We start from the raw sequence: 10,315 nt of genomic DNA on the forward strand, positions 1-10,315 counted from the left end.
TCGTGGGCTAACTCCTTAGCTTCACTACTATCCTTTACCACTTCTTGCTCAGGCGACTCATTTATGGTTGTTTGTAATGATTCTACCCTCTTTTCCTCTACAGATGCTACAGCCTCCTTCTCCGGAGATTCTACTCTCTCTTGTTCTACAGGTGCTACATCCTCCATCTGGGGAGATTTTGCTCTTGGTTTCTCTTCAGGAACCTGTTTCGCAGGAGATTCCATACTCCCTGCGACTTCAGGTATTACAACATCCTTCTCAGGACTTTCTATTCTCTCTTCCTCTTCAGCTACCACAGCCGCCATTTCAGGAGATTCTGCCCGTCGTCCCTCTTCAGGTACTACAACCCCCTTCTCAGCAGATTTCTCCCTCTCTTCTTCTTTAGCTACTACTGTCTCCTCAGGAGATTCTGGTCTCGCCTCCTGTTCAGGTACTATAGCTTCCCTTGTCGAAGATTCTGCACTCTCTTTACCTTCAGCCTTTAGAGCCTCGTCAGAAGATTCAGCCCTGTCCTCCTCTTCAGGTACTACAACCTTCTTCTCAGGAGATTCTGCCCTCGCCTTCTCTTTATGTACTACAACCTTCCTCACCGGTGATTCTACCCACTCCTCCTCTTTAGGTGGTACAGCCTCCTTCTCATGAGATTCTACCCCTTCTTCCTCTTTAGGTACGACAGCCTCCTTCTCATGAGATACTGCCCTCTCTTCCTCTACAGGTGCTACAGTCGCTTTCTCAGGAGATTCTGGTCTCTCTTCTTGTTCAGCTACTACAACCTCCTTCTCAGGAGATTCGACCAACTTCTCCTCTTCAGATACTAGAACCTTCTTAGGAGATTCTGCCCTCTCTTCCTCAACAGGAATTTCAGCCTCCTTCTCAGGAGATACTGCCCTCTCTTCATAAGGTACTACAGCCTCCTCCTCGGGAGGTCCTGCTCTCCTTTCATCTACAGGCATAGTATATTCCTTCACAGGAGAGTCTACTGTCTGCTCGTCTCCGGAGACTGAAATCTCATCAATAGATGGTTGTGTGACCACTTGAACCACAGGTGTGACAGTAATTCCGTCAGGGGTAACTTCACTCTCCTTGCTGGGAGATTCTGTGCTTTCATCCTGTTCAGGTACTACAGCCACCTTCTCAGAGATTTCTGCCCTTTCCTCCTCTCAGCGACTACAAACCTCCTTCTCAGGGGTTCTACCAACTCTTCCTCTTTAGTACTACAGCCTCCTTCTCGGCAGATTTCGCCCTTTCCTCCTCTTCGGATACTACAGCCTCCTCAGGGGATGCTGCCTCTCTTTCTTGTTCAGGTACTACAACCCCCTCAGGAGATTCCACCTTCTCTTTCCCTTCGGGTACTATAACCCTCTTAGGAGACTCTGCCCTCTGTTCATCTTCAGGTAGTACTACAGGAGTCCTATCTCTCTCTATATAGGATTCCCTCACTTCCTTTCACTGTCTATTTCATCCCTCTATGCAACTACCTCTGGCTGTTGGGCATGATGATTCAATCTCTGGATCTAGATCACCCCTTTCCTCAAGGCAACTTGAATCTTCTACTACTTTTCCCCAGACTCCTCTGTGCCTCTTGCCATCTTCCAGCAGCGTGCATGGACGTCCCTGCTCTGAACTTTATTTTCTCTTTGCCTCTGGCGATTCTAATTTCTGAAGTACATCGGGGGACTACCTTCCTATCTCATACCACCGAGCATCTTGCATAAATTTTTTGTCACTATCTGCTTTCTTCATCTTTCTGGCTTACTTAATACGACAAGTTCTTCTTTGCATTGTTGGTTCAATTTTCAGGTTCTTTTATCGCCCTTTGGTCAATAAACTGTGTACCCTCAACAGATTTAACCACAGGATTCTATTGCAATTTTCAGGTTTCCTTCGTGTGCTAACGATTCCTTTAGCTTCCACTACTATCCTTTTACCACCTTCTTGCTCAGCGCGACTCAATTTATGGTTGTTTGTCATTGATTCTACCCTCATTTTCTCTACAGATCTACAGCCTCCTTCTCCGGAATGATTCTATCTTCTCCTTGTTCTAGCCGGTTTAGCATCCTCCATCTGGAGATTTTGCTCTTTGTTTCTCTCAGGAACCTGTTTTTGGAGGAGATTTCCATACTCCCTGCGACTTCCGGTATTACAAACATCCTTTCTCAGGCCTTTTATCCTCTCTTCCTCTTCAGCTACCACAGACGTGTCCCTGCCATTTCAGGAGATTCTGCCCTTCCCTCTTCAGGTACTACAACCCCCTTCTCAGAAGATGTCCACCCTCTCTCTTCTTTAGCTGCACTCTCTCCTCCAAGAGATTCTGGTCCTCGCCTCCTGTTCGGTACTATAGGCTTCCTTGTCGAAGATTCTGCAGTCTCTTTACCCGTCGCCTTTTAGAACCTCGTCAGGAAATTCTGCCGTCTCCTTCTCTTTTATGTACTACATCGCTTCCTCACCGGTGATCTACCCACTCCTCTCTTAGGTGGTACAGCCTCGCTCTCATGAGATTCTACCCCTTCTTCCTCTTTAGGTACGACAGCCCTGGGCCTTCTTATGAGATTCATGCCTCTCTTCCCTAAGCAGTACTGAACAGTCATCTTTCTCAGGAGATTCTGTGTCTCTGTCTTCTTGTTCACGCTAGTAACAATCTTCTTCTCAGGAGATTCAAGCCATCAACTTCTCCTCTTCAGGTACTAGACAGCTTCTCAGGAGATCTGCTCTGCTCTTCATAAGTACTACAGCCTCTCCTCGGAAATCCTGCTCTCCCTTTCATCTAACAGGCATAGTATATTCCTGTCACAAGGAGAAGTCTAACATGGCTGCTCGTCCCTCCGAACTGGAATCTCATCATGGATGGTTGTGTGATCACTTGAAACATCAGGTATGGTGACAGTAATTTCTGTCAGGGATAACTTCACTGCTCCTTGCTGGGAGATTCTGTGCTTTCATCTTGTTCAGGTAGCTACAGCCCCTTTCTCAGGAGATCTCTGCCCTTCCTCCTCTTCCGCTACTTACAACCTCCTTCAGGGGGTTCTACCAAACTCTTCCTCTACAGTATTGACAGTCCATCTTTCTCGGGAGATTCTGGCTCTCTCTTCTTTTTCAGCTAGTCAATTCCTTCTCAGGAGCATTCCAACCACTTCCTCCTCTTCAGTGTACATAGACCTTCTCAGAGATTCTGCCCTCTCTTCCTCAACAGGTAGTTTCAGCACTGCCTTCTCAGAAGATTCTGTCTGCCTCGTCTTCATAAGGTAACTTAACAGCCTCCTCCTCGGGAGATCCTGCTCTCCTTTCATCTACAGGCATAGTAATATTCCTTCAGCAGGAGGTCTAGCTGTCTGCTTCGTCTCCGCGAGACTGAATCTCATGCAATGGGATGGTTGTGTGATCACTTGAACCACAGGTGTGAAAGTAATTCTGTCAGGGGTAACTTGTGGTCCTGTGCTTTCATCTTGTTCAGGTACTACAGCCACCTTCTCAGGAGATTCTGGCCCTTTCCTCCCTTCAGCTACTACAACCTCCTTCTCAGGGGGTTCTACACCAGATCTTGCCATCTTTAGGTACTACAGCCTCCCCTTCTCGTCAGATTGTTGCCCTTTCCTCTCTTTCGGGTACTACAGCCTCCTCAGGAGACGCTGTCCACTCGTCTTCTTGTTCAGGTACTACAACCCCCTCAGGAGATTCCACATTCTCTTTCCCTTCGGGTACTACAGACCCCTTAGGAGACTCTGCCCTCTGTTCCTCTTCAGGTAGTACTACAGTTGTCCTATCTCTCTCTATATAAGATTCCTCACTTCCTTCACTGTCTATTTCTCCTCTATCAACTACCTCTGCTTTGCACGAATTGATTCAAATCTCTGGATCTAGATCACCTTTCTCAAGCAATTGATCTTCTACTGACTTTTCCAGAATCCATCTGTTGCCTCCTTGCCATCTTCTAGCACGTGCATGGCGTCCTGCTCTGACTTTTTTTCTCTTGCCTGGCGATTCTAACATTTTCCTGATATACTCGGGACTACCTTCGCTTACTCCATCACCACAGAAATCTGCACTAACATTTTTGTCACTATCTCTTTGCCTCACCTTTCTGCTTACTATAACGACAAGTTTCTTCTTGGGCTGCTTTGGTTCAATTTGCAGGTTCTTTAATCTCCTTTGTTCAAGTAACTGACGCCTCAACAGATTTTAACCGACCAGATCATTGCCAAATTTAAGGTTTCTCCGTGTGCTAACTCCTTAGCTTCACTACTATCCTTTACGCACTTCTTTGCTCATCGCTGACTCATATTATGGTTGTTTGTAATGATTCTGTTGGTACATTGTTCTGACGAAAATTATATCTAATGGCAAACTTCAGGCAAGATTCGTTCCAATTCGGCTGGGTCTTTGATGTGGTGATTCAGCATCAGTGTAGTACTGCAAATTAACGGACACCCTTTTCCTCCGGATTCTGTTTTAAGTTGCCTCGACATAAAACATGCTGTCAGGCTTTCTCAGCTCGAATTTTCGTTGAAATACATGTACATGGGTAAAGAGGTCGCCTCAAAAGATTTTGCGCCACATCGTCTGCTATGGGTGACCACGCGTACATCCCACAGGCAGCACGCAGCTGCCCTGATCAGCGAAACCTGCTATTCCTTTTCCTAGTTATACCACAGCGTTCATCAGGAGATTTTTCTCCTGTGTTTTTCAGTTCCGCTAGCTGCCAGCCTCCTTCGTAGGAGATTCGACCCTCTCTGCCTACTCAGTACTACATATCCTGCTGAGGCGATTTTTGCATCTCTCCTCCTCTTCAGCAACTACAGCACCCTTATCAGGAGACTCTGCTCTCTCTTCCTCTTCACGTATCGCAACCTCCTTCTCAGGAGATTCTGTTCTCTCTTCCCCGCACACGCCCTACAGCTGCTGTTTCAGGAACTTCTGAAATCTCGCCACTTGCTGGTACTTCAGGTACACACTCCTTTCCAGAGACGTCTCCCTCGATGCCTGGTTGGAGTAGGAGTTCTTCATCAACATTATCTGTACATGGTTGCATTCCCACGCTCTTATAACTAATGGTTGAATACGTCTCTTCTTCTACAACTTTACGTACATGTTCCTCATGAATGAAGACGCGATGTTTAACATGTGTTACTTCTCTACGGAGCGTCTTAGTGGATTCCTCTTCTGTTAATTCTCCAAAAGATTCTCGTTCTTCCAGTGATACGGGGTCGTCTTGGGGCAACACAGAGGGATGTAAAGGTTCATCCCGTTCTTTTGCTACAGGCTCTGCAGCCCCCTTCTCTGGAGATTCAGTTCTTTCCTCTGTTACAGGCAGTTCAACCGCCTTCTCTGGAGATTCAGTTCTTTCCTCTGTTACAGGCTCTGCAGCCCCCTTTTCTGGAGATTCAGTTCTTTCCTCTGTTACAGGCAGTTCAACCTCCTTCTCTGGAATATACATGCAAATTCACATGAAAGATTAACAGTACAAAAGGAAACATATATTCAAAAAATACTGACAAGTAAAAAGAAAACGGTATTGTTCTCTGTACAGGCAGTTCGACCTCTTCTCTGGAAGATTCAGGTCTTTCTTTTGTTACAGGCAGTTCAGCCCTCGGAGATTCAGTTTCTAGTTCTTTTCCTTGTTACAGGCAGTTCAACATCCTTCTCCTACAAGACTCAAGGTAATTTCCTCTGTTACAGGCAGTTCAACGCTCCTTCTCTACAGATTCAGGTATTTCTTCTGTTACATGGGCAGTTCACCTCCCCTTCTCATGGTGATTCAGCGTATTTCTCTGTTAACAGGCAGTGCGACCTCTCCTTCTCTGGAGAAAATCTCCTTAAAAAAAAAAAGAAGGGGGCAGGAAAAGAAAGAATGAGATTCCCAAGGATGGGAAGGGGCGGGGAGGGCGGGGGACGTCGCCCAACCTGGCCTGTAAAACAGAAGACTACCTGAAATGCACCAGAAGAAAGGAGCGTTCGAACCCTGGCCCTGTAGCACGAAAAGAAATACCTGCAATCTGTGAGAGGAGTTGAAAACTGCACTGGTAACAGCAGGAAATAACCTGAATCCTGTAAGAAGGAAAGGAATGTTGACTGCCTGTAACAAAAGGAACAAGAACTCGAATCTCCGCGAGGAGCTGAAAACTGCTGTAACAAAAAGCAGACCTGAATTCCAAACGAGAAAAGGAGGTCTCGCGCAAACTGCCTGTAACAGAAAAGAAATACCTGAATATCCAGAATGAAAGGAGGTTGAAACTGCTGTCTAACAGAAAAGAAAGAACTGAAAATCTCCCAAGAAAAAAGGGGGCTGCAAGCCTGTAAAACAAGAGGAAAGTACTGAACAATCCCCAGAGAAAAGGCGTTCTGAACCTGCGCCTGTAAGCAGAGGAAACGAAACTGATCTCCAGAGAAAAGGGGGCTGCAAGCTGTAGCAAAAAGAACGGGATGAAACCTTTTAACATCCCTCCTGGGTGTTGCCCCACGACGAACCCGTATGCAAAAGCTGAAGAACGAAGATAATCTTTTGAAGATTAACAGAGAGGACTCCAACCTAAAGACGCTCCGTAGCAAGAAGTAACACATGTTAAACATCGCGCGTCCTTCATTCATGAGGAACATGTACGTAGTTGTAGAAGAGAGACGTCATCAACATTAGTTTATAAAGAGCGTGGAATGCAACCCATGTACAGATAAATGTTGATGAAGAACTCCTAAAACTCGCAAACCAGGCATACCGCAGGGAGAGTCTCTGGAAAGGAGTGTGTCTGAAAGTACCAGCAATGGCGCAGAATTTCAAGATAGTTTCCTGAAACAGCACGTAGGGCGCGCTGCTGCGCGGAAGCGCGGGAGAAACAGAATCTCTGAGAAGGACGTTGCGAATCCGTGAAGAGGAAAGAAAAGAAGAGCAAGAGTCTCCTGCATAAGGGGTTGTAGTTGGCTGAAGCAGGAAGGAAAGAGAGCAAAATCTTCGCCTCAGCAGGTAAGTAGCTACTTGAAAAGCAAAGGAAGAGAGGCGTCGAATCTTCCTAATCGAAAAAAGAGGCTGGCACGAGCGGAAGAAAAAAACCCAGAAAGAAAATCTCCTGATGAAAAGCCTGTGGTAGACTAAGGAAAAGGAATAGCAAGAGTTCCTGATCAGGCAGCTGCTGTGCCTGTGAGAATACCGTTGCAAAAGCCCCAATAGCAGACATGTCAAAAAATCTTTTGAAGCGAAACCTCTTTAAACTGTAACATGGATTCAAACGCAAAAAAATCGAGCCTGAGAAAGGCTGAAAGATGTTTTTAAAATGTCGGAACTTATAAAACAGAATTCCCGGCGAGGAAAAAGGTCGTCCGTTAAATTTGAGTACTAACACTGAGCTGAATCACCAAAAACAAAAAGCAGGCCGATGGAACGAATCTTGCTTGATAGATTTGCCATTTAATATATATTCGTCAGAACATGTACCAACAGAATCATTCAACAAACAAAACGCATAAAATGAGTCGCCAATGAAAAGCAAGAAGTGGTAAAGGATAGTAGGTGAAGCTAAAGGAGTTAGCACACGAGAAAACGCTGAAATTGGCAATGCTCTGTGGCTTAAAATCTGTTGAGGGTCATTAACTTGACAACGAGATAAAGAACCTAAATTGAACAACAACATGCAAAAGAAGACTGTCGTTATAAGTAAGCCAGAAAGTGAGGAAAGACGATCAGTGACAAAAAATGTAGTGCAAGATGCTGGGTGGTGATGGAGGTAAGGAGGTAGTCGCCCGATGTATTTCAGATAATCTGAAGAAATCTCCAAGAGCAAAGAGAAGACATAAAGTCAGAGCCAGGACCCATGCACGTGGTAACAGATGGCAAGGAGGCAAAGATGGACTTCGGAAGTCAAAAGTCAGTAGATCAGATCAATTGCTTGAGAAAGTGATCTAGATCCAGAGTATTGAATCATCGTGCAAAGCAAGAGTAGTTGATCAGAGGCAGAAAATGACAGTGAAAGGAAGTGAGGAATCTTATATATGAGAGAGATAAGGACAACTGTAGTACTCACCGAAGAGGAACAGGAGGGCAGAGTCTCGCTAAGGGGTCTGTAGTACCCGAAGGGAAAGAGATGTGGAAATCTCCTGAGGGGGTTGTAGTACCTGAACAAGAAGAGAGGGCAGCGTCTCCTGAGGAGGCTGTAGTACCCCGAAGAGGAGGAAAGGGCAAAATCTGCCGAGAAGGAGGCTGTAGTACCTAAAGAGGAAGAGTTGGTAGAACCCCCTGAGAAGGAGGTTGTAGTAGCTTGAAGAGAGGAAAGGGCAGACTCCTGAGAAGGTGGCTGTAGTACCTGAACAGATGAAGCACAGGAACGCCAAGTTACCCCTGAACAGAATTACTTTCAACACTGTGGGTTCAAAGATGATCACTACAACCATCCATTGATGAGATTACATCTCCGGAGACGAGCAGACAGTAGACTTTCCTTCCTGTGAAAGGAATATACTATGCCTTAGATGAAAGAGAGCAGGAATTCCGAGAGGAGCTGTAGTACCTTATGAAGGAGGGCAGAAGAATCTCCTGAGACGAGGCTGAAATACCTGTTTGAGGAACGAGAGGGCAGCATTCCTGAGAAAGGTTCTGAGTACTGAAAGAGGAGAGTTGGTTGAATCTCCTGAGAAGGAGATTGTACTAGCTGAACAAGAAGAGAGACGCAGAATCTCCCGAGAAAGAGAACTGTAATACCTGTAGAGGAAGAGTGGTAAAACCCCTGAGAGGAGGTTGTAGTAGCGGAAGAGGAGGAAAGGGCAGAATCCCTGAGAAGGGCTGTAGTACCTGAAGCAAGATGAAAGCAACAGAACATCTCAACAGCCAAGGAGAGTGAGTTATCCCTGACAGAATTAACTGTCACACCTGTGTTTCAAAGTGATCACACAACATCGCATTGATGAGATTCCAGTCTCGCGGAGACTGAGCAGGCAGTAGACTCTCCTGTGAAGGAATATACATGATGCCTGTAGATGAAAGGAGAGCAGATTCCCGAGGAAGGAGGCTGTACGTACCTTATGAAGAGAAGAGCCGAATCTCCTGAGAAGCTTCTAGTACCTGAAGAGGAGAAGTTGTTGAATCTCCTGAGAAGGAGATTGTACTAGCCTGAACAAGAGGAGACCAGAATCTCCTGAGAAAGAGACTGTAGTACCTGTAGAGAAGAGAGGGCAGAATCTCATAAGAAGGAGGCTGTCTACCGCTAAAAGGAAGAAAGGGGTAGATATCTCATGAAGAAGGAGGCTGTACACTAAAGAAGAGGAGTGGGTAAAATCACCGGGTGAGGAAGGATGTAGTACATAAAGAGAAGGAGAGGGCAGAATTTCCTGACAGGTTCTAAAGGCTGACGGTAAAGAGACTTGCAGAATCTTCGACAAGGGAAGTATAGTACCTTGAACAGGAGGCAGACCAGAATCTCTTGAGGAGAGAGTAGCAGAGCTACAAGAAGAAGAGAGGGGTGGAAATCTTCTGAGAGGGGGTTGTAGACCTGAAGAAGGACGAAAGGGCAGAATCTCCTGAAATGGCGCGCTGTGGTAGCTGAAGAGGAAGAGAGGATAGAAAGGCCTGAAAAGATGTTGTAAGTACCGAAGCACGTCAGGAGGTATGGAATCTCCTCCAAAACAGGTTCCTGAAGAGAAACAAAGAGCAAAATCTCCCCGTGGAGGATGTAACACCTGTAAACAAGGAGACGTAAATCCGGAGAAGGAGGCTGTAGCATCTTGTAGAGGAAAGAGGGTAGAATCATTACAAACCAACCATAAATGAGTCGCCTGAGCACCAGAAGTGGTAAAGGATAAGTAGTGAAGCTAAGGTAGTTAGCACACGAGGAACCTGAAATTGCATGATCTGTGGTTTTTAACAATCTGTTGAGGGCAGTTACTCTGACAAAGGGGATAACAGAAGCCTGAAATTGAACCAACATCAAAGAAAAACTTGTCGTTATAAGTAGCCAGAAAGTGGAAGAAAGAGATAGTGCACAAACATGTTAGTGCAGATGCTGGTGGTGATGAGAATAGGAAGGTAGTCCCGATGTATTTCAGAAATTAGAATCGCCAGAGCAAGAGAAAATAAAGTCAGAGCAGGACGCCATGCACGTGCTGGAAGATGGCAAGGAGGCAACAGATGGATTCTGGGAAAAGTCAGTAGAAGATCAATTGCTTGAGAAAGGTGATCTAGATCCAGAGATTGAATCATCATGCAAAGCAGAGGTAGTTGATAGAGGAGAAATAGACAGTGAAGGAAGTGAGGAATCCTATATAGAGAGAGATAGGACTCCTGTAGTACTACCTGAAGATGAACAGAGGGCAGAGTCTCCTAAGAGGGTTATGAAGTACA

The 10,315-nt window shown here is 45.7% G+C and overlaps 1 protein-coding gene across 1 annotated transcript in view; it reads right to left on the minus strand.

The window, feature by feature from the left end:
- Positions 1-10,315, minus strand: part of LOC106807469 (ankyrin-2-like) — a 136,454-nt gene that overhangs the window by 33,320 nt on the left and 92,819 nt on the right. The gene's annotated exons all lie outside the window — the stretch shown is intronic.

The sequence above is a fragment of the Priapulus caudatus genome, unplaced genomic scaffold (assembly GCF_000485595.1).
Source record: "Priapulus caudatus unplaced genomic scaffold, Priapulus_caudatus-5.0.1 Scaffold217, whole genome shotgun sequence".
Lineage (NCBI taxonomy): Eukaryota > Metazoa > Priapulida > Priapulimorpha > Priapulimorphida > Priapulidae > Priapulus > Priapulus caudatus.